The sequence below is a fragment of the Talpa occidentalis genome, unplaced genomic scaffold, assembly GCF_014898055.3.
Source record: "Talpa occidentalis isolate TD23 unplaced genomic scaffold, MPIMG_talOcc4v2.1 talOcc4.3, whole genome shotgun sequence".
Taxonomy (NCBI): domain Eukaryota; kingdom Metazoa; phylum Chordata; class Mammalia; order Eulipotyphla; family Talpidae; genus Talpa; species Talpa occidentalis.
The window spans coordinates 93,700,679-93,727,541 of record NW_023603184.1 but is presented as its reverse complement, the minus strand read 5'-3'; the positions used below and the strand labels follow the sequence as shown (position 1 = coordinate 93,727,541).

The 26,863-nt window shown below is 36.5% G+C and overlaps 1 protein-coding gene across 3 annotated transcripts in view; it reads right to left on the bottom strand.

Moving 5' to 3' along the window:
• TANK (TRAF family member associated NFKB activator) overlaps positions 1–25,069 on the bottom strand; it is a 78,526-nt gene extending 53,457 nt beyond the window's left edge. Inside the window, exon 1 of one of the 3 annotated variants that reach the window (XM_054699783.1) lies at positions 25,051–25,069. The gene's annotated coding sequence lies outside the window, so the exon portion shown is untranslated. Of the gene's footprint in view, positions 1–12,889; positions 13,118–16,518; positions 16,639–25,050 lie in introns of those variants that run through there. The other 2 variants (XM_037523415.2, XM_037523416.2) reach the window with 2 other exon arrangements.
• Between the last annotated feature and the right edge of the window lie 1,794 nt (positions 25,070–26,863).

The window sequence follows — 26,863 nt, the reverse complement described above, 5'->3', positions numbered from 1 at the left end:
AGGCATAAAAATCTAATCTAATATCCTGATCAGAAACATGAAGGCTTATCTTTTAAAATTACATCTTCAATAATGTTCAAGGAGCAGTACTAGTCAATAAAGATGCTATTTTGAAAACAGTAAGTGTAAATGCAACTTAAAACTGCAAAAATATAAAAGGCCATTTGTCATTAATACTGTATTACAGAAGTGCACAACAGGACTAGTAATGTGGGAAGGGATTTCTTTCTATTAAACGGACAGTTACTCCCACTTACAAGGTGAATTCTTGCTACACTGAAATTAGAGCAAAATTAAATAGATAATAAATGTTTGTGGATGGAGTTCACACTGTTGTTATCACAGAGCAATTAAAATGTGTGAAAATGCTCTTATTTTAGCACAAAATCTAGGGAGAGCTGCTGTTGGATTGTACATTAAAAAAGAAAAATCATATCCCTTCAGTCCTAGGCCCCCACCCCATTAGTCTTCAACCTCCCTGCTGTTTCCGAACTACAGGTAATTTATTCAGCATAGATAACTTGGTTTTATCATCTTAGTTCGTATAATATCTCTAACCATACTCTGGTTCTAAACAGAGGGTCATCTAAAGGCTGATTCTCCCTGTCCAGCTGTAAAAACTATAATACAGATAAAGTTCTTTAATTGTTCACAGGGTATTTTAGGGGATATCAAATTATTCCATCTCTCTGTGACTGACAATCCTTCATAATTTCAGTCTCCAATCTTTTATAACATCTTTCATTTTGTCTTCAGGTCCATAATGCTTTAAAAAATTAGTATTTTTAATTAAGATAAATATAACAAAATTTACCACTTCAAAGTATACACCTGACTGGTTTTCAGTTATGTTCCATGTTGTACAACCATCACCATTGTCTAATCCCAGAACATTTTTATTACCATAAAAAAGAAGTCCTTTTCCTTTTAGCATTTAGTGTTAATTCCCCCCTTTTCCTCAACCCTCAAGCAACCACTAATCTGTTTTCTGACTCTGTGTATTTTATTTGTTTACTTGGGACATTTCATATACGACCTTTGTAACTACTTTTTTTCATGCAGCATAAAATTTCAGAGGCTCATCTGTGTGGTGGCATGTAATAGTACTTCATTGTTTTTTGTGTCTGAATAATATTACATTGTATAGATTTTGTTTTTCCATTGCTGAGTTAGTGGACACTTTTTGGGTATTTTGAATAAAGTTATGAAGAACAGTTGTATACACATAATTATGTAAACACATTCTTTTGATTCTTTTGTAAATATATTGTAAAGCAGAACTTCTGAGTTAGGTGATAATTCCCTTTAACTTTTGGATAAACCACACAAAATGTTTTCTCAGAAGCTGCACCACTTTGTATTTGCAGTAGCAATGTACAGGGGTTCCAATTTCTCGACATCTTCATTAACTCACCATCCATTTAAAAATTATAGCCATCTTAGTGGGTGTGAAGTGGCACCTCACCACAGTTTTGATTTGTATTTTCCTAATGACTAATGATGTTGAACTTCTTTCTAGTGCTTATTGGTCATTTGTACATATTCTTTGGAAAAATGTCTATTCAAATTCTTTGCCTAAAAGATCAATAGCTGGGACTACATCAAATTAAAGAGCTTCTGCACAGCAAAAAAGACAATAACAAAAACAAAGAGAAACCCCACCGACTGGGAGAACATTTTTGCACACAACACTAATGATAAAGGACTGATCACAAAAATCTACAAAGAGCTAATGAGACTCAACAAAAACAAAGAAAATAATCCAGTCAAAAAATGGGCAGAAGAGCTAAAAAGAAATTTCTCTGAAGAGGAAATGCAAATGGCCAACAGGCATATGAAAAAATGTTCAACATCACTTGTAATCAGGGAAATGTAAATCAAAACTACCATGAGATACCATCTTACACCAGTGAGAATGGCACATATTAGAAAAACTAGCAACAACAAATGTTGGCGAGGTTGTGGAGAAAAAGGAACTCTCCTGCACTGTTGGTGGGAGTGCAAACTGGTCCAACCACTATGGAGAGTTGTGTGGAGATTTCTTGACCTACTAAACATAGAGCTTCCATATGATCCAGCAATTCCACTCCTAGGTATTTACCCAAAGGACACAGAAACATCAATTCCAAAGAGCACCTGCACCCCTATGTTTATAGCAGCACTATTTACAATAGCTAAGCTTTGGAAACAGCCCAGATGCCCAAAAATAGATGACTGGATCAAGAAGATGTGGTACATATGCACCATGGAATATTACTCAGCATTCAAAAAAGATAAACACATGCAATTTGCAGCAACATGGATGGAGCTGGAAGGGATCATGCTCAGCGAAATAAGCCAGAAAGAAAAAGAAAAATGGTCTCACTCATAGCAGGAATCTAGAAAACTTAAATAAGGGACCAGGAAAAAGAATAACTATAAGAAAGAAAATATCAAAATCAATAAACAACCATGAACAAGAGACACTCTTTGGGGGGTGGGGGGCGGGGAAAGGAGGGAATGGGTAAAAATAGGGGGGTTGTAATTGTATGGGGAATATAAAAATAAAATTTAAATTAAAAAAAAAATTCTTTGCCTACCTTTTAATTGGGTGATTTGTCTTTCAACTATTTAAGAGTTCTTTATATATTCTAGAAACAAGACCTCTACTAGATTTGCAAATAATTCTTCCATTCTGTAGACTTTTTATTTAATAATGTTCTTTGACCCAGCTTTTAATTTTGATGAAATCCAATTTATCTATTTTTTTTCTTTTATTGCTTGGGCTTTTGGTGTCACACCTAAGAAAGCATCACCTAATCCAATGTTATGCAAGTTTCATTCACGTTTTCTTTTAAGAATTTTATAGTTTTTTTTTTTTTTTTTTAAATCTTTTGAGCTGTGCTAAGGAGCTTTGACTCACACTGTTAAGGAATCGGTGAAGATCAGCTCTCTAATGTCAGTCTGCATCAGCATTACCCAGAGAGCTTCTTAAAAAAGAGATGCCGGGGCGCATCCTGGTGGTTGTGATTTAGTTGTTCTAGAGTGGGGCCTAAGAGTTTTCATTTCTAACATGGTCTTAGGCAGTACTGATGCTACCATCTGGGGACCACATTCTCAGACCCATTGGTACAGAGAATGGATTAAAAGAGGTGAGAAAACTGGAGATGGGGAGACCAGTTGGGTGGCAATGGTCTACCTGTGCTGAGAAACCGTCACTTAGAGTGGATAGATTAGTTGCTTGAAGTCCCTGTCTCTTCACTCTTATTCCACTGTCCCTGGTATGTGTGTCCTGACCCAACAAACACATTTTATTTAAAAAGTCTTTTTGTAACCATCCTTTACATTAATAATTTTTTATTTAATTTTTTCTTTTAAAATTAGAAAACTTAATTATAAAAATTTAGTCTTGATTCATATTGAGTTAATCTGATATGGTTTGAGGTAGAGGTCCAGATCCCTACTTTCACATTGGCTATTCAGCTGTCCTTGTCCCATCTGTTGAAAATCAGCTCACCATAAATCACAATGTTCTTTTAAATACCTAAGTAACATTTCAATACCCTCAACCAAAGCCTTCCATTTAAAGATAATGCTCATTCATTTTCCAGGTTTAAAGACAATTTCAAATTTCTTATTATGAGGATTACAGTGTCATTACTTTCTGAAGAAATGAGAGAATGAAAATTTACATATTTTACTTAGGAAGTTTGCTTCTGCCTCTGATGGATGAAAAGATGAAATGCTGTTAGGATAATTAACATTGTAAGAACCTCTGATATGCCACAGACACTAAAGAAACACAGACACTAAGGAAACATAAGTAGTCAGCATTAACATGATGTAAGGGTTAGCTGATAATTCCCATTAACTTTTGGAGTACTTTAGGCACTGTATCATTTAAAGAAGGAGTTAAAGAAGGAGTTTGTAAGTCATTTACAAAAAATGAACATGAGATTAAAATCAAGTATATAAGCAGGGAAGGAAAAACAAAGATCAGTGGCCATAGGGATTCTCATACAGTAATTTGCTAATGTAGAAATTGTATGTTTTAAGAGTTAAGTGCCTAAGTTATGTATCACTGTTCATGAGAAAACCATACCTGTATTTTAAAATGAATTAGACCCATCTAATTCTCTATTTTGTTCTATCACTGACTGACCCTATGACTTTATAGTTCAAGGTCACTAAATCTTTTAGAACCTACATTACTATGTGTCCAAAGCAAAAAAGATATTTGGACTCAATTTCTAAGAAACTTCTTTGTTCTAAAGTTCTTGAGTCTGTGAGTCTAAAAATGTAATGTCTGTTCTATCAAGAAGGGGCAATCTTGTTTTTAAAAATACAAATGCAGTACTAAAAATAGCTGCATCATATGTAAGTGAATCATGTGGTGCCTTCACTTCAGGTCTTTGAATTAGATCACACAAATGTCACTAAGAGGAATTTCCAAGTGAATTCCACGTGGAAGCATCCTAGTTCCTGAAATAAGAATGTACGCTGAGGACATATGATTCGGGTCAATAAAACAGAATGATACATTTAATCCTATCTCACAACAAAGAAGAGAAATGGGTGATAGATCCGTGACACCTATCAGAGAAAAAGGAAAATAGTCTCTGGGACCCAACTAATTAAATTGGACAGATTTCAAATATTAACACCCTGTACTTTAAAGATGCTTGTTGCTCCATTTTTTGAGCATTTGTTAAGTGTAAAATTAATTTCACAATTTAAGAAGCAGTCATATTTCAATTACATTTTGGTATGCCTTCTGCAAAATTTGCCAGGCTCCAGGGAAGTGTTTTTATTTGTAGCAAATATGCTTAAATCCAAATCCCACTTTTTGGTTGGCTGCCTTTTGTTACCCATTCTCATCCCCTAAACTCAGCAGGTCCAAATTAGAGCAATCTCTGAAACACTCTTCTAGTTACAGTTTCACTTTTTTAAAGGTGAAACTTTTAAGGCATTGACCCCCAGAAAGCAGCGGAGAAAGTAGAGTGCAAAGCACTCTCCAAGTCTGGATACCTCATATCCAGCCACCTTCAGCCCTTGGCAGTAACTGTCCACACATTCTTTCTGCCAGAAGAAGGGCAGTAAGTTCCTGTCCCAAGGTGGGGTTCAGTTTTGTGTTGGTTGTATTGCCCACTCAGGAGGAAGTGCCCAGAAAAATCACTGGGGAGAGCCAGCTTCCTCTTTCATTGATCCTATGTTTCAATAATGAAACTATTATAGGGTAGGAGGGGCTGGCAGCCTGCTCAAGGGATAATTTTATCTTCCCTTGGTTAAGCTTCCCAGTTCAAACAAAGGTTTGCCAACTGTTAGGGTCAAACTTTGATTTTAATATAATATACCCCATTAATGTCCAATTCAGTTAGAAAAAAATAAGTGTTTATTAGCTTAATAATGCATACGGCACTCTGTGGTTTGCGGCAAGGGACTGCAGAGACAGTACTACTCCTACCTTACGAGTTGTGTTCCTTTTACACTTTTTTCACCAATTCTTCATTTTCCATTATTTATATATCAATTTGACTGATAAGGTTCAGAGATCTTAAACAATTTGCCTACAGTTACAAAGCTGTAGGTATATGACCTGGGACAAAATCTTTGAAATTCCTAAACCAAGGTACTGTTCATTAACATCAAGAATTAAGTAATCTCCCAGGGTGCCATGGTGGATATGTTCATTAAAATAAAAACATTTTCCGAGTGCCAACTATGATCAATGCCTGTGATAGGCACCACTGATGCAGTGAGAACAAAAGACACAAAAACGATTCTCAGAAGGCACGATTAGCTATAACTTAATGCATATATAAAAATAGATATTCAAAAACTATAGTTTCTAGAGTGCACTCACTACATAAACTATATGCTGCAGATTCAGTAATGGACACATTATAGTAGGCTTCTAGTGTCATTCTAAGAAATTTAGACTTTAACTTGCTGCCACTGATAATGGGGGATTTTCATGCAGGAAATGGACATATTTTAGAAAGGTAAACTTGATGCTAACATGGAAATACAAATTGATGAGGAAGATAAAATCAGGGGTATACTACTGCTGTATTCTGGATAAAAGATGAAGGCTTGAAGACAAGGGCAAGGAAGTGAAAGATGAATGAATTTAAAAAACATTTTAAAGGCAGAAGCAACAGAACTCCTGGACTAAATGGATGTGGCACAACAAACAAGAAAGCAACATTCATATTGTTGCAGTTCTTAATCAGCTGGTCTGGGATGATCCTGCACTTTAATAAGCAAAGTAATCCAGGTAATTTCGTTAAAGATGATTCACCAGTCAAATTTTTCAAAATAAGAGGCAGACCTTGATGATAAGCAGGCACAGAAAGAAGGATATTGAATTCAATTTTAGACAAAAGTGTTAGAAGAAACATTATTCACAATAGGCAGGAAAAATAAACTGAGTGATCATGAAATCTAGAGAAAGAAATTAAGGCTAAGTAAACTTTCTTTCCAACTTCAATTTCTGAAGTCCTGCTTTGTCTTTTATACTGGTACATCCACAGAGAGTAAACTGGGACAAAATATTTTCATCAAAAAAAAAAAAAAAAAAAAGGGTGGGGGCTAAAAAAATGTATTATTGCAAAGAAAATAATGGAGAAGTAAACAATACTCCTTGTAAACCACCTGTGCCACAAGATGCCTACTCTTTTTTCTCCCAAATAAAAGCCAAAAAAGACTTTCTGGATGTTGGAAGGAAAGCTAGAAATGCATAAAATATTAAGGAGTTTTAGTAGAATTTTTTCTCTTTTCTGAAAAGAGACTATTAGCCAAACAGGTAGGAATGTTACCTAATGTTCTGCTCTGTTAAACCTTACATACTGTTAAAGAGGGAAAAATAACTCTCTGGTAAAGTGTTTGAATGTGGGATTTTTCTTAAGTCCCTCTAATCTGTTCTACCAAATTTATGAAAATAAAATAGTATTATCAATGATCTTTCACAAGAGTATGACAGTTTATACCTATCTTCTGGTCTTAAAAGGTAAGTTTGAAAAAAACTACTTTCAGTAATCTTAAAAAGGCCCCCCAGAAGAGATGTTGACATGAGATGTCAAAGGCTACCCAAGATTCATAAAGGGCAAAGTTGTTTTTGAAAAGAAATAGTTAAAATCTCATGAGTTAACAGATTTACTGTCCCTCCAAGCCTCTCTGAGTCATTTATTGTACAGGATCAAAAACATTATTAAAGAGGAGAAGCTCATCCTATGAAAAGAGAGTGAAACTTCAGGAGACAGAGGACCTTTTCACAAAAAGACCTGCTTTCTCTTTAAATTGCAGTTTAAATAGCTGAGCAGTCATTTAGCCTTGAAAATATTACCAATGATAATTGAGAACAGGCAAATGCCTATATAATTATATAGCTATACACTCTGCTTTTAACCACTGGCACAGGATTCTACAGCTCTTCATATCTCTGCTTTTAATTTCCCTGAAGATACGTAGAGGCTGTTGAGCAAATATTTGCAAGTCACAGCTTGTTTTATTAGAAGAACTCCAATGAGAAAATAAATAAGGTTTCAAAGATTTCCAGATACCCATTTCCAGTCATTCCCAAGATGTTTAGGGTGTGACTTGAAATGTGTAATACGATAACAGTTTAAAACCAGATACAATATATTTATACCATATAACATGCTTTCTCACTCCAACTGTTGAATTTTCCAAAGACATGACCTCAAAATCCTTAGGTAGCTTGACAAACCAACCTCTCAAACTACCATCTGTGCCAAAATTATTCAAGTTTCCACTCTTTTCAGGGGAACACCAGCTTTTCTTCAAATGTGAATATTTCAGACTTGGTAAATCCTAATACTTGTGCCATCCTACTATGGGAAAGCAAGTTTATTAAAAATTTTAATTTGATGTTGTACTTCCTTTTGTATCTGAAAAAAATATAAAAATACTTCAAAATAAATATTCCATACTTAACTTTTAACTGAGACTATATATCGTATAAGATGTATTTAATTTTCTATTAAACAATTTGTAGATTAGAGAATCTAAATTAAAAAGCCCAGTCAAACAAAAATAAAATCAGAGTTGGTGTGCAGAACACATGTTCTGTCTCTGGTTGGTTCTGCACACCAATGCAACTTTTGATGGGTAAGAGTGAAAAAGTCATTTAACTTTTCTGAGAACTCAGTTCCCTCATCAGCCCCAGTTTAGAATGGGGTAGAACATGTTTTAGGACAGGGATTAGAATCCAGCAGGGGGATATAAAACAAAAATAGATCAACAAACCCTAACTAAGAGTTGCTGGATATGGGCCTCCCTGGTGGTGCACCAGATTGAGTACAGCATTGTGAAGCTGTCTGCAGCCTCTGCAGTGCGGGTTTGATTCCCGGCCGGCCAGGGAGATACCTACATGGCACAGCAGACCTTTCCTGTCGCGCCCTCTCCTGTCGCGCCCACTGCTTCCCTCAGCAGTGTTTTCAGTTGTTCTGCTCCGCGCTCTGTCTCTGGTAAATTCTCTCGCCCTCCCGCGCCTCTAGCCTGTACCCCAGTTCTTGCATGTATGTATGTATAAATAAATAAATAAATAAATAAATGAATCTTAAAAAAAAATAAGAGTTGCTGGATAATTTTGTGGAGCTAGAAATATAAGACAAATTTAGAATCACTGTTCTATGGGGTCAAGTTATAACTGGGAAAGCACTATACTCTGTAAAACACAATACAAACATGCACCAAAGTAGGCAAACAGTCTTTCACAGTGTCCTTTTTTCCTTCATAATAACTCCTTTTTGAACTGTTCAGGAAGAAACATACAGAATTTGGAATAAAAAATAGCAGAGCTAAGGCAGAAGACATTTTAAAAAGAAGGTATTCGGTAGATGGGCCAGAGCAATAGCACTCTATGATCTTTGTTTCATGAAATTTCCACAACTCATCAGTCTGTATGACAAACATTTTCTCTATTAATGGAAGAGATTCCCTTAATAGCATCTGCGCTTGAATTTATGTTGACAGAGAACTATGTGTATGACCACAGCTCTTTCCTCACCAAGCAGCAATGTCCCTTTTAACTTTAAGTTCTCCCATCAATACTTTATAATCATCTCAATTCTTCTCAAATTCTCAATGTTATACTTGAGAAAGGACGTAGATTCCAAAGGGGCAGTAATGGACCAGGACGATCTCTGTCTTCTGATGGTATGGGAAGCATGTCCAAATAAAGGCGGTGGTCCTCTATTTCCTCATAGGAAACACTGGGGACAAGGGTTGGGAATGACACCTGTTGAGATAATACTATTTGCCAGGTCCTAAATTACCTCATTTTAATCTTCCCCTCTGCAGGAGTATGTATTACCTACTTTTCCCCATTAAGGAAACTGAGCTTCTAAAAGGTTGCTGAAGGTCAGCTGAAGAATCAGAAAATGGATGACCCAGATAAATCCAGATCTCTCTAGTTCTTTTCACCCTAATTTAATTTTCATTTTTTAAGTCAAAGTTATATGTATCTATATTTTTTATAAGTCAAAAAGCTTTACAAGGTTTAAGAAAAACAGCAGTCCCTTGCTCCCCCTCCCCCTCCCCATTTCCTGCTTCACCTTGGCAACAATTTTCTACTCTTTTGGTTGATTCTCTTTGGTATTTATCTCTGTATCTCTAAAAAATACATTAAGATTTCCATTACTAATTTTTCAGTTTGTCTTCCCACTATACAAAATAAGGATTCAGTTCTATACCCCTCCCCCGTTATGTCATCCCCATTCTCCCAATATAGTTATATCCTATTTTTGCTTACATTAGCACTGAGTTTTTACCTTACAGCTATGTAATGCTATTCACTGCTGAGCTGTATAACATGGCTGAATTTCCTTTCCTGAAAAATTTTTTGTTTGCTTTATTTCTTATTATCACTAATACAACTCCTCAATCCTTTTAGACATTTCAATTATTCTACCAATTTCACCTTTTTTACGAAGAATCTCTCCTTGAGCTTACTGACTCATTCCAGTCCAGACTTGCTGATCTCTATGCCTAGAAGAAAGTTTTCAACTTAGGATCTTCCTTCATGGAAGATTTAAGGAGTGGATTTGAGGATTCCCTTTGGATTTGATGATTCCCTTTGCTCATCTTTCCTCTAGTTGAATCCTTCATTTTTAGTATCACAAATCTTCATCTTTCTTGTTTTATTCCCTTAGTTGGTAAAGTAAAGCCTTCAGTAGTTTCCTGAGAAAGAGTGTTTGGGAAGCAAATTTTCTGAGACTTTGCATAACTGAAAATGTCTTCTCTACCCTCAGATTTAACTAATAGTTTGCCAGATTAAGAATTCTGGATTGGAAGTAATAATTCCTCAGAATTTTGAAAGCTTTGCTATGTTGTCTTCTAGCTTCCACTCATTTTTGTTGAGGTCTAGTTCCATTTTATGTGCCAATCTTATATTTAATCCATTTTTTCCCTTTAGAAACTATTGTTTTTCTTCTTTGTCCCAATATTCCGACATTTCTGAAATTTTAGGACTTTATCTACAGATGTGGATTAGTTAATACCACTTGCGATAACCAACTGGTAGGCCCTCTTAATCTGGAAATTTATGCCTCAGTTCCTGAACATTTTTCTTGAATTTTTTTTCAAATTCCTTCTTCCTATACTTACTTCTAGATTCCTACTATCTGGATATTGACTTTTCCTAAGTAGTATTCCAATTTTTCCCACTTCTTTCTCCATTTCAAAAAAACTTCTTATTTAATAGATAAAATAGTTTAAGCCTGTGATCTTTGGCAACCTGTATTATGCCGCCAACCAATGACAGTCAAATGATAGCTAACCAATCCTGAACAATTAATCAAACACTATTTCACTACCAAGTACACAGTTCAACGAGAGCAGTTCAACTTTGATTCATTACATATATTTGAGTCTGAATAAAATCAAGATCTTAAAGGTAGATTCCCTTTACCTCTACCCCAGAATAATTTATAGCTTTTTAATAAGGTCTACTTTTGTGTGGTGGTAGAGACAAGCGTGGGTGATGTGAGATGGGAAAGGCTCTCTGCTGGGTTTCCCCCACTGTCGAGACTATTCGACTTCTGGGTAAGTGTTCTACAAGGGTTCACACTTGTGGTGAGAGGCCAATTTAACTCTAAAGCAGTTTAAAGATGGGGGAAGGAAATCACTTTGAAACTGCTGCTTCTTCCACTCTGTCCTAGAAAAAAATTGACTAGCTAACCCCTTGGGTTATAAATAATAAGACAAGTTCATATTCTATTTCAGAAAGTTGCCACTTAAACAAATGAAGTGGTGAATGAGTGAATGAGAAAAATATACTGTCTTTTCTGTATTTTATCTGTATGTCTGCCTTCTTACCCACATAAAGTAACAAGTACAAAAAGTAGAAAATAAGCCCACAATATATGACATACACATAAATGAAAGGATATCCTCTTAGATGGTTAAATAAATCTTTAAAGACAATCAATGTGTTTTCCTTACTTGAAGACAGAAAGTGGGAAAAAACTGTCACTTATGAATTAATGATCATTTTTCATTTTCAAGAGTTCCATAACATAAGCAGGTTACATTTCTATTCTCACTTTCCAGGTTGTAAGCTTCCTTATGGATATACCCACAGCTCACAGTATTACACTGTTACTGTACTCTAAATAGAGACCTGAAAAAAACAGAAACTTAAATATATCTCAGTTTGCACTCTCAAAATTTGAATTTTATATTTTTTCCCATAAACTGGCTGGCTAAATGCAACCAGACCAGGTTCTCCATTCTTCTGAATGTTAGAACTTGGTGAAACTTTTGGCTTTCTCTCCTAAGAGTTAAAACAATTTCAGTCAAAGACCACACCCATGGGTCTTAGCTTTGCCTCACTTCCTTTTTTCTCCAGTAGTACTTGTTTCTCTCACACTATCAAATTTTATGGGCTGAAGTATACAACTAAAGAGTGTAACAACAAAAGGGAAACTGGGCATATGATGTTCACTGTAAACTTTAACATAAACATGGCACTGCTCAATTAGCTTACTCAGTCTTTAAGGAGTTATCTTTTTTTTTTTTTTAAAGATTTATTTATTTATGCATACAAGAACTGGGGTACAGGCCAGAGGTGCCAGGGGTGGGGGGGAGGTGAGAGGATTCACCAGAGACAGAGTGGGGAACAGAACAGGCAGATCTATTGAAATACACTGCTGAGGGGAGCAACGGGGGAGTCAGGTGAGGTCTGCTGCACCATGTGGGCAGCTCCCTGGCCGGCCAGGGATAGAACTTGTGCTGCAGTGGCTGAGGATAGCTTCATAGGTTGTGTCTTAACTCCTGTGCTACAGGGAGGCCCTAAGGAGTTATCTTTAAGGAGTATACTCTCCACTGACTAGGGACCAGGCCATGTGAGAACCTGGAGATGGTCGAGAGGTTACAGTTTAAAAATGGCTATTTAACATTAAAAATCTGTTTTTATAAATCATGTAAAGTAGGGCTCTGCGGGATACTTTTGGTTGGAGGAACACAAGAGAAAGTTTATACACAGTATGAAGAGGCACAGCAGAAAACTGGGAAGAAGGAGCACTTATAATGTACAATATGAGATTTTATGTCTATCAAAAGGTTGAGAAACATTCAAGAAAAAGGTATTTCGTGTTTAGAGACCACAAATATATGAGGCATGAAATAACATTAGAGTTAAATATCACCTAATAAATGGCCATGAATACTAAAATCATGTAACTATCTCACAATAACAGTTCATTTTCTTCAAGAAATTTTAAATAATATATTCTCTTGAAAGGATCTAAGTCTCTAACTTCTGTCCTTAGAGAAAGTTACTTTCCACAGCAAAATTGCCTGTTTGTTCTGCTGTTCAAGAGAATAATTACCATACCTCATGTTACTACAAATATTTTAACTAATTAACCATTAAACTGGAACTCACATTATTTTTCTTAGGCCATTCAATCTTCAATATTTATTGCAATGACTTGAAATTACTTTGTTTTCAAAGTAGACAATGCATTTTCAATACTGTTCCATTTTTGCAAAGTGTTGGTGAAAAATCAAAGTTAATGTAGATTATTGATGCTCAAACTGTTTACTCTCAAAATCATAGGAAATACATACCTGAAGGTAAAAAAATAAACTCAGGTTACTATGCAGGAATTTTCCCTGTGAGATAAACAATAACTAGTATTTGCCTTCTAAGCTCTATCTCTTAAAAAAAAAAAAAAAAAGTCCCTTAAAAATGTTTTTCTTGAACAACCCAAATGCCCAAAAATAGATGACTGGATCAAGAAGATGTGGTACATATACACAATGGAATATTACTCAGCAATCAAAAAAGATAAACACATGTAGTCTGCAGCAACATGGATAGAGTTAGAAGGGATCATGCTCAGCGAAATAAGTCAGAAAGAAAAAGAAAAATACCGGATGATCTCACTCATAGCAGGAATTTAGAAAACCTAAACAAGGGACCAGGAAAAAGACTAACTAATACAAAATAAAAATCAAAATCAACAAGCAACTATAAACCAGAGACACACTACGGGGGGAGGGGAGGAAAAAGGAAGGATTAGGGTCAAAATAAGGGGGGGGGTGCAACTATATGGGGAATATAACCAAAATGAAAATGCATACATTGTGCAAAGATGAAAAATGATATAAGAATTATATAAATTATTAAAAAAATGTTTTTCTTTGTTGCATAACAATGTGAATACATTCAACACTACTGAACTGTAAATGTGAAAATAGTCTAGGTGGGAAATTGCATGTTACCTGTATTTTAACAAAATTTAGAAAATGCTTTTATAGATTAGGGATTGAAAAACTAAGACACCTTTATTACATAGTTCCTGAAGGTTTGTGTTCAGTTGCAAAAGATCTGGTATCACTACCAACTTCAATCCTCAACTTTTTTTGAGAACTGTCATATATTACACCTCATTCAAAATACTTTGTACACCTATTAACCAGCCACTCACAAGGCAATTCATTTCATATTCGGTTATTCTTCTTGAAGATGGTTCAGAGTCTTGGTCCTGGACTATAGTGAACATATAGTCTAGAAAACAGCCTCCTATTTCCTTCTACCCATGACTGAAAGCACTGGCAATAATAGGGGGAATGACAGTGATAGCATTAACCTAAGGAAATAGAAACTAATACTAAGCTTGACATAATTTAATACAAAAAGTTGAAATTAAACAATAATACTCATGTTTATAAGATGTTAGAAAACAAGAAAGGATAAACAGTAACAGCTAATCAGCTAATGATTCACGTGAGAATCGTTAGAATAGTAAAGTTTTACTAATACATCAATAGACTATTTTTACTGACCACTTACTTTTCAGTAATGCGTTTGGTTATGCCCCAAATCATGTCAAAATTAGTTTCTTCTAGATTAATAGACTATAAATTAAAATACTCAAATATTGATGCATTCACAAAATGTCTGCACCCTTCTGTAAATAGCACTTAAGAGGGTCTTGAAGTATCCTTAAGAGTTCATAGAGAGGGCCTCCCTGTTGGCTCAAGGGGTTAAGACACAACCTATGAAGCTGTCCGCAGGCACTGCAGCACGAGTTCGATCCCCGGCCAGGGAGCTGCCCATGCCCACATGGCATTACCTGCTGCTCACCTGCTGCTCCCCTCAGCAGTGTACTTTGGTCAATCTGCCTGTTCTGTTCCCCACTCCATCTCTGGTGAGTCCTATGCCCCCTCCCTGCCCGTACCATTGGCCTGTACCCGGGCTCCTGTATGCATAAATAAATCTTTAAAAAAAAAAAAAAAAGAGTTCATAAATTACATTACCTGCCTAAGGTCATATTCCTGAAAGTGATCAGTGTTTGAAACAATAACTTAAAAAAGTTAATGGCTCTACCAAAGATTACATAACACATTTTCCACTCAAACTACTGAGGTAATAGATGGGCTTTGGTTAGATGGTTTGTTTTCCTTAGAAACCAGCCCTGCTCTTTGTGTGCACACACACTACACACATGACCAGACTGCGTTAATAATTTTTATTTAATATTAAATAAGCACAAGCATGCCAAGCTTGTGCATATTTTCCCTCACTCATTTTGAAATCCCCATATGGGATTTGGCCACAGTTGAATGTCAGCTCGGTTATTACCTCTGAAGTAAGAAATTTCCCAGCAAAATTAGGAAGTTAACTGCAACAAAGTGAAACATGCTTTCAGCATTTGAATTTCACTCTTGGTTTTTTTCAGGGCATAGAACTTGCCCATAGAAGCAAAACTTTTTCTCTACTATATATAATGTAATTTCTTCTATAATATAACTGGAGTAGAAGGAAGAATAGGAGACATAATTATTAGCAGCCTCTGCCTAATACAGCATTTATCCTGATCATGAAAAAAAAGGAGTTGTGGGTGGGGTTAAAAGGGTATACAACAGCTTTGTTTTGGATACTATTTTATTACTGCTGTGTCAGACCCTAAATCCAAATAAAAGTTTTCGTTTATCTTCTTGTTTAAAGGTTTGGACCTTTTTTCCCCCTTACCAAGATGAAATTATTTCAGCTCTCAAAGAACAGAGAGCTCTCATGGTATTTAAAAAACTTCACGGTGGAAAAGAAGAAACTCTTCTCAGTTTTCTTTAGGAAACCAGATAAACTTAATATGAAAGTCTGGCAAAGCTAATTACGGAAAAAGGATGACTCTAGTTGAACCTAATTACTGCTTTTAGGTAAAAATGTTACAAAAAGGTATGCTTAAATATTACATTATGACCAAATATAGGGCTGGTTCACAAACTGGAAATCTAAAATAATTCACCATATTAATGGGTCATCATAGATGCCGTATGTCAAAAATTGACAGCTTTTTACACTAGTAACTGCTCGCTAGTCAGTTCACAGTGGGGCAAGGACTCTACCTAACACCTGGGTTCCCATTGGGAGCGGGCTTCTTTTTGCAAACTTTTCTACCTCGGCCTCCCATCTTTTCCGTGAGGTAACCCTCGGGAAGTTACCCAACTTGTCATTGACAAGGCGGTGATGACAACACAGCAAAGCAAAGAACGAAATTGTGCAACAACTTTGGGGAAAGCTACAGAAACTATCGATTAAGCAGCTTTCCAAAGAGCAAGCACGACAGCTGCAGCGGTCGCACGGTACCCCCGCTCCGGAAGGGAGTCTGGGACACGCAGGTCCCTGTCCACTGCTCTTGCGGACAACGCAGGCCCTGCCTCCCGGGCTTCCTGGCTAAGCAGTCAAGTGACCGAGAGCGAAGGCGCGCGGGATCCCTCCCCGGAGCGTCGCGGCGAGAGCCGTCGCAGCCGCGCTGACGCTGCGGGCCTGGAAAGCCCCTCCCGGAAGCGCTGCGACCCGGGGCGCACACCGGGTGGCGTCTCCGCACCGCCCTGTCCACTCCCAGAGCCTGTCAGGGTCTGGGCGCCCCGGCTGCCCGCCCCGCGGCGCCCGGACTGCCAGCGCGTCCCTCTCGCTCTCACCCCACCCCCCTACCCCCACTTTCTCCATCACCGCGCACGACGAGGTTCGGACACACCAACTCGCTCACGAAGTTTCTTACTCACAGTCCAGGGATTCCGCATCGGTATCTCGCGCCGCACGTCGGCGGCGCCCAGCTCAGAGACTCCAACCGGAAATTATTTTCCGTTCCAGTTCAGAGGGCAGCGCCTGCGCGCGAGCGTGAACCCTTCATCCTCCCTCCCACCCCGCCAGGCCCGCTGGGCCCTTCGCCCCCAGGCCCCGCCCACCAAAGCCCCGCCCCGCCCCGCCCCGCCCCGCCCCGCCCCGCCCAGCGGGCAAAACGCGCCGCGGAGAGGCATCCAAAGTCAAGTTTAAAGGTCACCTGTGGGTCTTGGTTAGAGTTTTGCCAAACAATAAATAACAGGGTCTAACATCACCCTCTATGTGAATTAGCATGCACAAGAATCACACGAGGGACTTGATAACGATGTAGATTTATCAGTCACCTCTAGAGACTGCTAGGGTTCAGAAACAGGGGTGAGGGTGAGCTCAGGAACCTGCCTTCAACCAACCTCCTAGGAATGTGGTTTAAGGTGTACACACTGAGAAGCATTTCTCTCTCTCTCTCTCTCTCTCTCTCTCTCTCTCTCTCTCTCGCTAGTTTTTTCCACACATGCATAACCTCTTCCTTTATCAACATCCCCCACCCACCAAAGTGATATATTTGTTACAGTTGATGAACTGCATGATATATCATTCTCATCCAAAGTCTATAGTTTCCATTAATGTTCATTCTTAGTGGTGTACATTCTATGATTTTGGATAGATAATGACATGCATCTGTCGTTATAGAATTGTACAGCCTCACACTGCCCTAAAAATCAGTTTGTGCTCTTCCTAATCATCCCTTACTCCCCCAACCTCCAGCAACCATTGTTGTTTTTGTTTGTTTGTTTTGGTTTCTATGACTTTTCTTTTTCCAGAAGGTCATACAGTTAGCTCATACAGTGTTGAGCCTGTTCAGATCAGCTTTCTTTACTTTGTTATATGCATTTGAGTTTCTTCCATGTTTTTGCAAGGCTAGATTGTTTCTTTTTAGGGTTGAATAATGTTCTATTATTTGGATGTATCAAAGTTTATGTATCCTTTCACCGATTGAAAGACATCTTGGTTGCTTCCAAGTTTTGGCAGTTACAAATAAAGTTGGTATAAATAGTAGTGTGCAGGCTTTGGTATGGACATAAGTTTTCAATTCCTTTGGGTAAATACCAAGAGTGTGAACGTTATTGTAGATTGTATAGTAAGATTATGCTTAGCTTTGTAAGACGCTGCCAAGCTGTCTTCCATCAGCACTGAATGAGAGTTCCTGTTACTTCACATCCTCATCAGTATTTGGTATTGTCAGTGATCCAGATTTTGGCCATTTTAATAGGTGCATAGTGGTATCTCATTAATTTGCATTTCCCTAGTGACATGTGATGTGGGCCTTCTTTTCATATGGTTATTTGCCATCTGTCTATCTTCTTTGGTGAGGTAGCTGTTAAGGTCTTTGGTCCATTTAAATTTGGGTTGTTTGTATTCTTATGGTTGAATGTTGAAGATCTTTTTATTTTTTAGATAATGGATCTCTTATTAGATGTATCTTTTGCAAACATTTTCTCCCAGTGTGACTTGTTTTTTGTTCTCTTGACAATCTTTCACAGAGCAGAAAATTTTAATTTTAAGGAAGTTAAAGTTAACAAGCACTGCTTTTGACCAAATTGAAGGAGTTACTTTGCAGATTTCTAATTGAAATAGAAGTTAATAATTACTCAGAATTTAAAACTGAAATAAGTAAATGATGAAACTTTGAATAGGGAAAAAATTAAACATAGATATTTCATAAATATATATTTTTTCTCTTTCCACATACATAATGTAATCATGAAGAAAAGTGATTACTCGTTCCCAGTGTGTGAAACATACATGAATGCTGGGTGGATGGAAGAGTTTTATGCTAATGCACTGTTAAACATTTTTTCTCTTTCTATAATGATGACAATTTTTTAGAATTGGCATCCATTATGTTTTATTAAGATTAAGAACTGAGTTGGCACATTTATTTAAGGAATAATCCTTTAGAAGAGTGACATAATTTCACTTCAATTTTCCTTTACTCGTATTTTTATATACCTCAGATCAGTAAGCAGTACTATGGGGTAGAGTGGGAAGAAAATGAGAACCTCAAACCAATTAAAAATATTTTAAGGCATATTTTCAAAACGGCTTAATACTTTTTACTGAGACTTCTGAATATAAGTAGGGTGACAAGAAAAGCTGCCAGTATAAACACTTACTACAACTTGGAATGTCAGGTATGCATCAATGATCTCAGTGAAATCTTAGATGTGAAATAACACTATTAATAGAATCTGGTTGACTTCTGATTTAGGATGACATCTGGACTAGTTGTTTGTGTTTCAGTTTCTCTAAGTGCCTAATGAAAAATCAGAAAAACATGAGAATTCACAGTTACTTCAAAATGTAAGATTTTGACCAGGCTCAGCATGTATGACTTAGCAGGTCATACTTTGGCTAGAACTCCCAGCTAATAGAAGTACTCATTTGTCACACCATGCTCTCTTGTGTTCTAGTCTTCCCCAGAGGGGTGCCCTTTTTTCTAAGCCACAAAAAGATACCAAAAGAATAGCTTTAACACTATTGACAAGCATTCAAGTGACATCATTTGATAAGATTTTCAAACATTTTTTCTCTTTCTATAAGGGTTGTCCGAGCATTATCATCGCTATGGTCTGAGTTCAATCCCCAGCTAGGGAGCTAACCCACATGGCACAGTAGATCTCTCCTGTCTAGCCACTGCTCCCCTCAGCAGTCTATTTCAGTAAATCTGCATGTTCTGCTCCCCACTCTATCTCTGATGAATCCTCTCACCCCCCTGCACCTCTGGCCTAGACCCCAGTTCTCTGTAAAAAAAAAATTCCATTTTTAATAGCATCCAATAGAAAAAAATACCTAGGAATAAATTTAAACAAAGAGGCAAAAGACGTGCATGCTGAAAACTACAAAATTTCACTGGGAATTTAAATACAACATAAATAAATGAAAAAAATGAAAAATGAAAATACATTCTGGTCATGGATGAGGAAATTAAGTATTGTTAAGATGGAAATACTCCCCAAATCCACAGAATGAATGCAATCTTTATCAAGATTCCAGTTGTTTTTTTTTTTTTTGGAAATGGAAATGGTGACCTTCAAATTCACATGGCATTGCAAATGGCCTTGAATATTTCAAGAATATTGAAAAAGAAAAACAGAGTTATAGGTCTCATACTTCCCAATTTTGAAATTTACTATAAAGTTAACAGTAATCAAAACAGTGTAGTATTAGCATAATAGACATACAGACCACAGGAATAAGAGTTCACAAGTAAAACCTAATTACATCCATGGCTATATGATTTTGTGACAAGGGTGTCACAACCATTCAAAAGGGGAAAAATGTCTTCAATGTAAGATGCTAGGAAAACTAATAGTTACAATTAAAGAATGAAGTTGGACTCCTACCTCACATCACATACCAAAATTAACTCCATGTTGATCAATAAACTAAACTATATAAACTTAAACTATAATCTTAGAAATGGAAAATAGAGGTAAATCAACATTACCTTGAATTAGATATGATACCAAAATCATGAATAAGAGAAGAAAAAATAAACTGGACTTCATAAAATTAAAAAAAAAAAAAACCTTGTGCATTGAAAGACATTGTCAAAATTATTATCAAATAACAATCTACAGAATGGGAGAAGATACTGCATTTCACATATTTGATAAGAATCTAGTATCTAAATTATAAAAAACTCATAATTCAAAAAAAGAACAATTAAAAAAATAGATAAATGACTTGAAACATTTCTCAAAGGAGAATATACAAATGGTCCACAAGTACATGAAAGATGTGTGACATCATTAATCATTAGGGAAATGCAAATCAAAACCACAATTGGGGTGCCACTTTATACCCATTAGAAAATCCGTAAGACCAAAAAAACAGATTTTAAAACAGGGTTTGGTGAGACTATGAAGAATTTGGAACTCTTGTACATTGTTAGTGAAAATAAAACAGTTCATTCACTGCAGGAAACAAGTTGTTGACTCTTTTAAAAGCTAACATTGAATTACCTTATGACTCCACAATTCCACTGCGAGGTATATATATACCCAAAAGAATTGAAGGTAGGTACTCAAACAATTACATGCAAATATATGTTCTTAGCAGCACTTTTACAGTACGCAAAAAGTGAGAACAGCCCAACTATCCTATCATCTACAGATGAGTGGATAAAGAAATTGCAGTATACACACAACAGACTCAGCCATAAAAGGAATGAAGTACTCATATGTGCTATAACATGGGTGAATCTTGACAACATGCCAAATGAAAGAAATCAGACAGAAAAAGGACATATTTAATGATTTCACTTGCAAAATATTTAGTATAAGAACCTTTATAGAAACAGAAATTAGATTGTGTTTTGCTAGGGGTTCAGGGAAGAAGGATAGTGCAAAACAACAACTTAATGGATACAGGGTTTCCTTCTGGTGTGAGAAAGATGTTTTTCAATTAGAGGTGATGGCTGTACAACATTGTAAAGGTACTAAAATGCCACTGAGGGGCCTCCTTGGTGGCACAAGGGGTTAAAACACAGCACTATGAAGTTATCTGCAGCCACTGCAGAACAAGTTCCATCCCCAGCCAGGGAGGTGACCTACATGGCGCAGTAGACCTCTCCTGACTCAAACGGCTGCTCCCCTCAGCAGTGTATTTCAGTCAGTCTGCCTGTTCTGTTCCTCACTCTGTCTCTGGTGAATCCTCTCACCCACCACACCTCTGGCCTGTACCCCAGTTCCTCTATACAAAATAAATAAATCTTTAAAAAAATAAATAAATGCCACTGAATTGTTCTCTTTATAATGTTTTATTTTATGTGAACTTTACCTAAATTTTCTAAATATGGAAAAAAATAAGTAAATCTGATAAACTATGGACTGAGTTAGTAAAAGTATGTTAGTATTGTTTCTTTAATTGTAGCAAATGAACCACACTAATGTAAGATGGTCATAATAGGGGAAACTGTGTGGAGGGGAGACAGGGGGATATAAGGGACCTCTTGCAGTGTTTGCTCAATTTTTTCTCTAAATCTAAATCTATACTAAAACATAAAGTCCATTAACTGAAACAAACTTTATTGCCCTAAATAACTCTTGGATCAAAGAGGAAGTAAAACTGCTTCCAAAAATGATAGAATAATGATAATGTGAAAGTGACATATCAAAAGTTGCAATATGTCAGTACTCAGAGAAAATTCCTAACCTTAAATACTTTTGCTACAAAACAAGAAAGAATAAAAATAAATGAAACAAGATTTCAAATAAAAAACTTTAAAAAGTAAAGTAAAATAGTTGCAAAAGAAGCAGTAAAAATATTAGTAAAAATAAGGCCAAAAAGTAATTATTTAGGGCCTTCCCGGTGTCACAGCGGTTAAAGATAGTGCTATCAAGCTATCACCAGCCACTGCAACATGAGTTCCACCCCACCAGGGAGGTGACCCACATGGCTCAGCAGACCCTCCTGTTTCACCCGCTGCTCCCCTCAGCAGGGCATTTCAGTAGACCCACCTGCTCCCCACTCTGTCTCTGGTGAATCCTCTCATCCCCCATAACCTCTGGCCTACACCTCAGCTCTTGTATGCACAAATAAATAAATCTTAAAAAAAAAAGAGTAACTTAAAAAAAAAGAGTTAACCAGAAAAATGATACATCCAACAGATTAGCTGTTTGACATATCCAATGGGGAAAAAAAGAGAAAACATAAATGGAGAAAAATTAGTAGTGAAAATGGGTTATCCACATAGTTATGGAGATGATTTTAAAAAGTACAACAGAATACCATGTATGCTTAAATGGAAAAATTTGATTAAAAGGATAGTTTATAAACAAAAAACCTAAACTGTGTGAAAAATAGTATAAAACTGGAATAACACAATAACAATCAAAAACATTGGAACGCTTTTAAAGTATTACTTCCAAAAGTGGTGCCAAGGACAGTGTTATTATTTTGCTCCTTAAAAATTTCAAGGAGCCAATAACTCCCATTAAACCTTTTAGAACATGAAAATTTTGGTATTTCAGAAAATACACACAGATTAATTTCATTAGTGAATATGAATGCAAGAATGCTCAGTAAATTAGATATTCCTTTTTTAAGAATATGGTTTCTTAATAGAAATGGTATAAGATTAGTAATCAATTTGGACACACAATTTGCATCCCACTGTTGGTTGTAATGGAATTTTGGTCTGTAATTAATATTATCTTAATAGGGAGAAAGTTTTTTGCACAGAGGATGGGAAAACTGCTTTGTTTGAATATCTGGTTGTTCTACCTGGATGGGGTTCCTTGGAGATGCCATGATGTTTTCATTCTTCTCTGTTAATGTGAGTTGTGAACTGAATTGTGAAGCCAAAATAATAGATGAGAGGTGTGTAAGCATGTTAATTGAAGAGGAAATGTGTAAGTTTGTTTTGGTTCATTTTGATCAGCCAATTTATTGTCCTAAACATAGTAATAACAAAATAAAATTTATTTAACTATGACTTTAACTTCACTATACTTATGCATAATTTCTGATATCATGGAATTCAAAAAATGCAGTCTCTGCATTGAGTAACAGCAGAGCACTATGTAGTTTAAAGAAGAAAAGTCATACAGTTGTCTCTAATGATACCAAAGAGACGTTGAATATAGCTTAACTTGAAGTCTTGATACACCTTTGGTAACTAGGGTCAGAAGGATATTTGGTTTTTATGGTAAATGGATTTATCTCGAGCTAACAACCAAAGACATTCTTAATGTTAACCATTGGGGAATTTCCCACTGAAAGCAAGACAAGTCAGGGTTGACTGCTATCTCTTCTGTTGTTAAACACTATTCTAGAAGTTTGGCTATTGCGGTGAAAAGATAAAAAGCGAAGGCAAATCATTATTTTTTTCCTTTCCATACATCACATGTGAATTACCTAAAATTATTTAGAACAAATAAAGGTTCAATACAATGACTGGACACAAAATAAAATTATGATCTCAAGGATATTCCTAAATGCCAGTAGTAATTAATTAGAGAATAACCCAGACCTATCTACCACACACATACACGAAGAAAAAATAAAGTGTATTGAAATACATTTTATAATGAACAAAGAAGCTATTTGGTTTAAGGCCTTAATACATGCAATGTTTGCATACAGAAAAGTCCTCTACTGTAAGGATAATCATTTTCCTCAAATTTGTGCATAAGTTTATAAAATTCCAACCAGAACTTTTTTGAAGACATTCAAGAGATTTTTTTTATTTTAAATCTTCCAGTTAGCTATCTCTTTCACAGCCATGAGTGTTTAAGAGAAGTAACTGGATGTTGCTTTAAGGCTTTAGTTGGTGACAGCAGGAACCTCAATCAGGGTGGACCCAGTAAACAGCCCTAGGTCCCCCCCTCAATGGAGGCCAACTAATGGCCCCTAATGTACAGATGCCTGTGCACGGGTGGAAGCACACCCTGGAGGGAGTGAGGAGGTGGGTACTCAAGTGCAGACAAAAGAAATCTAGCTTCTAAGAACGACTTGGCTGCTCTGTGATCTTGGTCAAGTCATTTTCTTTCTGCCTCTGTCATCTTGTTCTTTGGATAAGATCTCAAAATACTGTTTCAATATTGCAAAAAAACAGGGCAATGGTAACAGAGAGCCATGGAAAAAGAAGTGATAGGAATTTATATTTAACTCATGGCTCTACCACTTTCTAGCAACAGGATCCTGGGGCCCTTTTCCTCCATTCAATAAAAGGTAGCTATCAATATGTCAGTAGTGACACTTAGCTTCTTGAAATTTAATGTTTTTGAACTACCGACTTTTCCTCAGATTATTATTAAGAAAATACTTAAGAAAGCATATGGAATCTTTAATAATCATCCTTGATTGTCAAAATAAAGGCAAATTGGTAATAGAATAAGACTAAATCACTGTAATTACATAAGCATTAATGTTGAAAGATAGGTAATGCAAACTGTCTTTAAAGCCAATAAGTTACTGTAAAGAATTATTCATTAACATGTATTTTGTAGGAGGTAGGAAATACTAAACTTAAGTTAATGTTTGATTAGACCCTGAGGCAGGCCAGAATTTATCTTTAAAAATTTAACCAAAAAATTATGAACATTTACAGTATTATTTTACTTTTCAATGTAATATGCTATCTATAACTTAGGACAAATACAAATCTTGTAAGTCTTACATTATGTCCTGAAAATTACTCATAGAAAACAGCCTATATTCCAGATATAAACATAAAAAAATTTTGAGCAGGATATGAATTCTACTCTAAAAATTGGGAAGAAAATAAAAAGATCACAGTATTTTAAATTTTCTTTGCATCTTGGCTAGCGAGGCCATTTTTTCAAGGCCAAATTATTACTATGACAATGAGTAAAAAGGCATTATTGAATCATGTCGTAAATTACTCACTTAGTGGAAGAAAGATAAGAATTAATGTGCAACACTTCAGTCTAAGGCAGCCAACTCACCTTGCTAAGTTGAGACTCAGTAGGGACTACAAAAGTTTTGATTACCTCTTTTCCTGGTTACACGCCTTCCTTCACAGACTATTCCTCTTAAAAATGTAGGCAGTCTGGAAGCTTTATTTACAGGTTCTGGCAATGTTGCCCAAACAGTGCTAAGCTCTTCTCCCTTATGTTGAACTGGGAACTTCCACTGAGAAATCCCCTGACTTGAAGACTTCCTTATTTGTAGCTATCAACAGCCAATCGTGGCATGACATTGAAATTTAGCAAAGACTACCAGAAAATGTCCTGTAAACCACCCATGACTTTAGCTCTGACTTCCTTTTGAAGCAAAGATACTTTACTTGAATGGTTAGGACCTTTTGACAAAAATCCAGAAACTGCAAGTGCAAGAATATTTTTGGCTTAGCCATATTTTCATGTAAGGAAATTTAAAAATAAGTCTATCTGAGAAATAGTTGTTTTGCCTTTAAGAAGTCACTTTTTGACCTAAGCAGTGTATTTATAAGTAGCAGGAAAAGAACATTTTGAATATAGTTGTCTCTGCTTTATGGCCTACAGAGGTTACTTGGGTGAAGCCCTGTATTAATAACAAAATTTAAGCCAGATTCTAGAGCCTGACCTCAGGTACTTAGAAGAGAGGGGGAATGAAGCAAGTGAGCTCTTGAAAGAGTTGTTCTGTTTTGAGAATTAAGGTTTGCTGTTCATGTGTATGTACTCTAGCATGTATGCACTCTAGCACACCGGGAACTGCTTTACAAGTGCATGAATTCCAGTACTTAGAGCAAAATATTAAGTTTTACATGCAAATGGAAGGCAACATATGCATCACAGATATTTTTCTTTGTTATAAAATTTTAGAGCTGGAAATGTCCTTAGATACCATCTGTTCTATTTCCTTTTTACTACAAATGAGGAAACAGGAGAGGGTAAATGCTCAAAGTCACGAAAGAAAGTTAAGGGAGGACTCAGATGAAAATCTTAGTCTTTTGAATTTGAGTGCATTTTTCTTTTTTTTTTTTTTTTAACTGCACTCTCAACATATCAAGTTATTGGAACAAGAAAGGACTGTGAACTACTGAGCAGTTTTCTTGCTCAGCTTCTGAATTTTGCAAATGAGAAGTCTGAAATTTTAACCCAAGCTTCCCCAGTGAACAAAAGGATTAGAATCTAGAAGTTGTGATGCTCAGGTTAGTTTCTTTTCCACTCTCACAGCACTGCCCTGTCTTAAATTAGGCATTAAGTAAGCCTGATGTTGCCACTCATGGTGAAATTACTCTACAGAAAGGGGGGGAAAATGAAAGGATGTAAAATGATTAATGTGCTTATGATGAAAAACATTTCATTTACTCATATGTCCTTTAATGAAGTATTTCCTTCAGCACCCTGTGTTTTATAACTGTCTTACTGATACCAAACATTAAACTTTCTTGTGTGCAATGGAAAGGTAAATACAGCAAAAGAAAAAGTGAGATACCCACTGATGGGAGGAAAACTTACTTCTTAAGAATTTACAGTTGTGGGCCTCCCCTGGTGGCACAGCGGTTGAGCGCTGGGCTGCGAAGCTGCCCGCAGCCTCTGCAGCGCCGGTTCAACGATCCCTGGGCACCAGCGAGGGTCTCACATGGCGCACAGACCTCTCCTGCCGCCCGTTGCTCCCCTCAGCAGTGTACTTCGGTCCTTCTGCCTGCTCTGCTCCCCACTCTGGCTCTGGTGAATTCTCTCACCCTCCCGCGCTTCTGACTATACCCAGTGCTTGTATAAATAAATAAATAAATCTTAAAAAAAAATAAAATTTACAGTTGTAAAGGAGCAG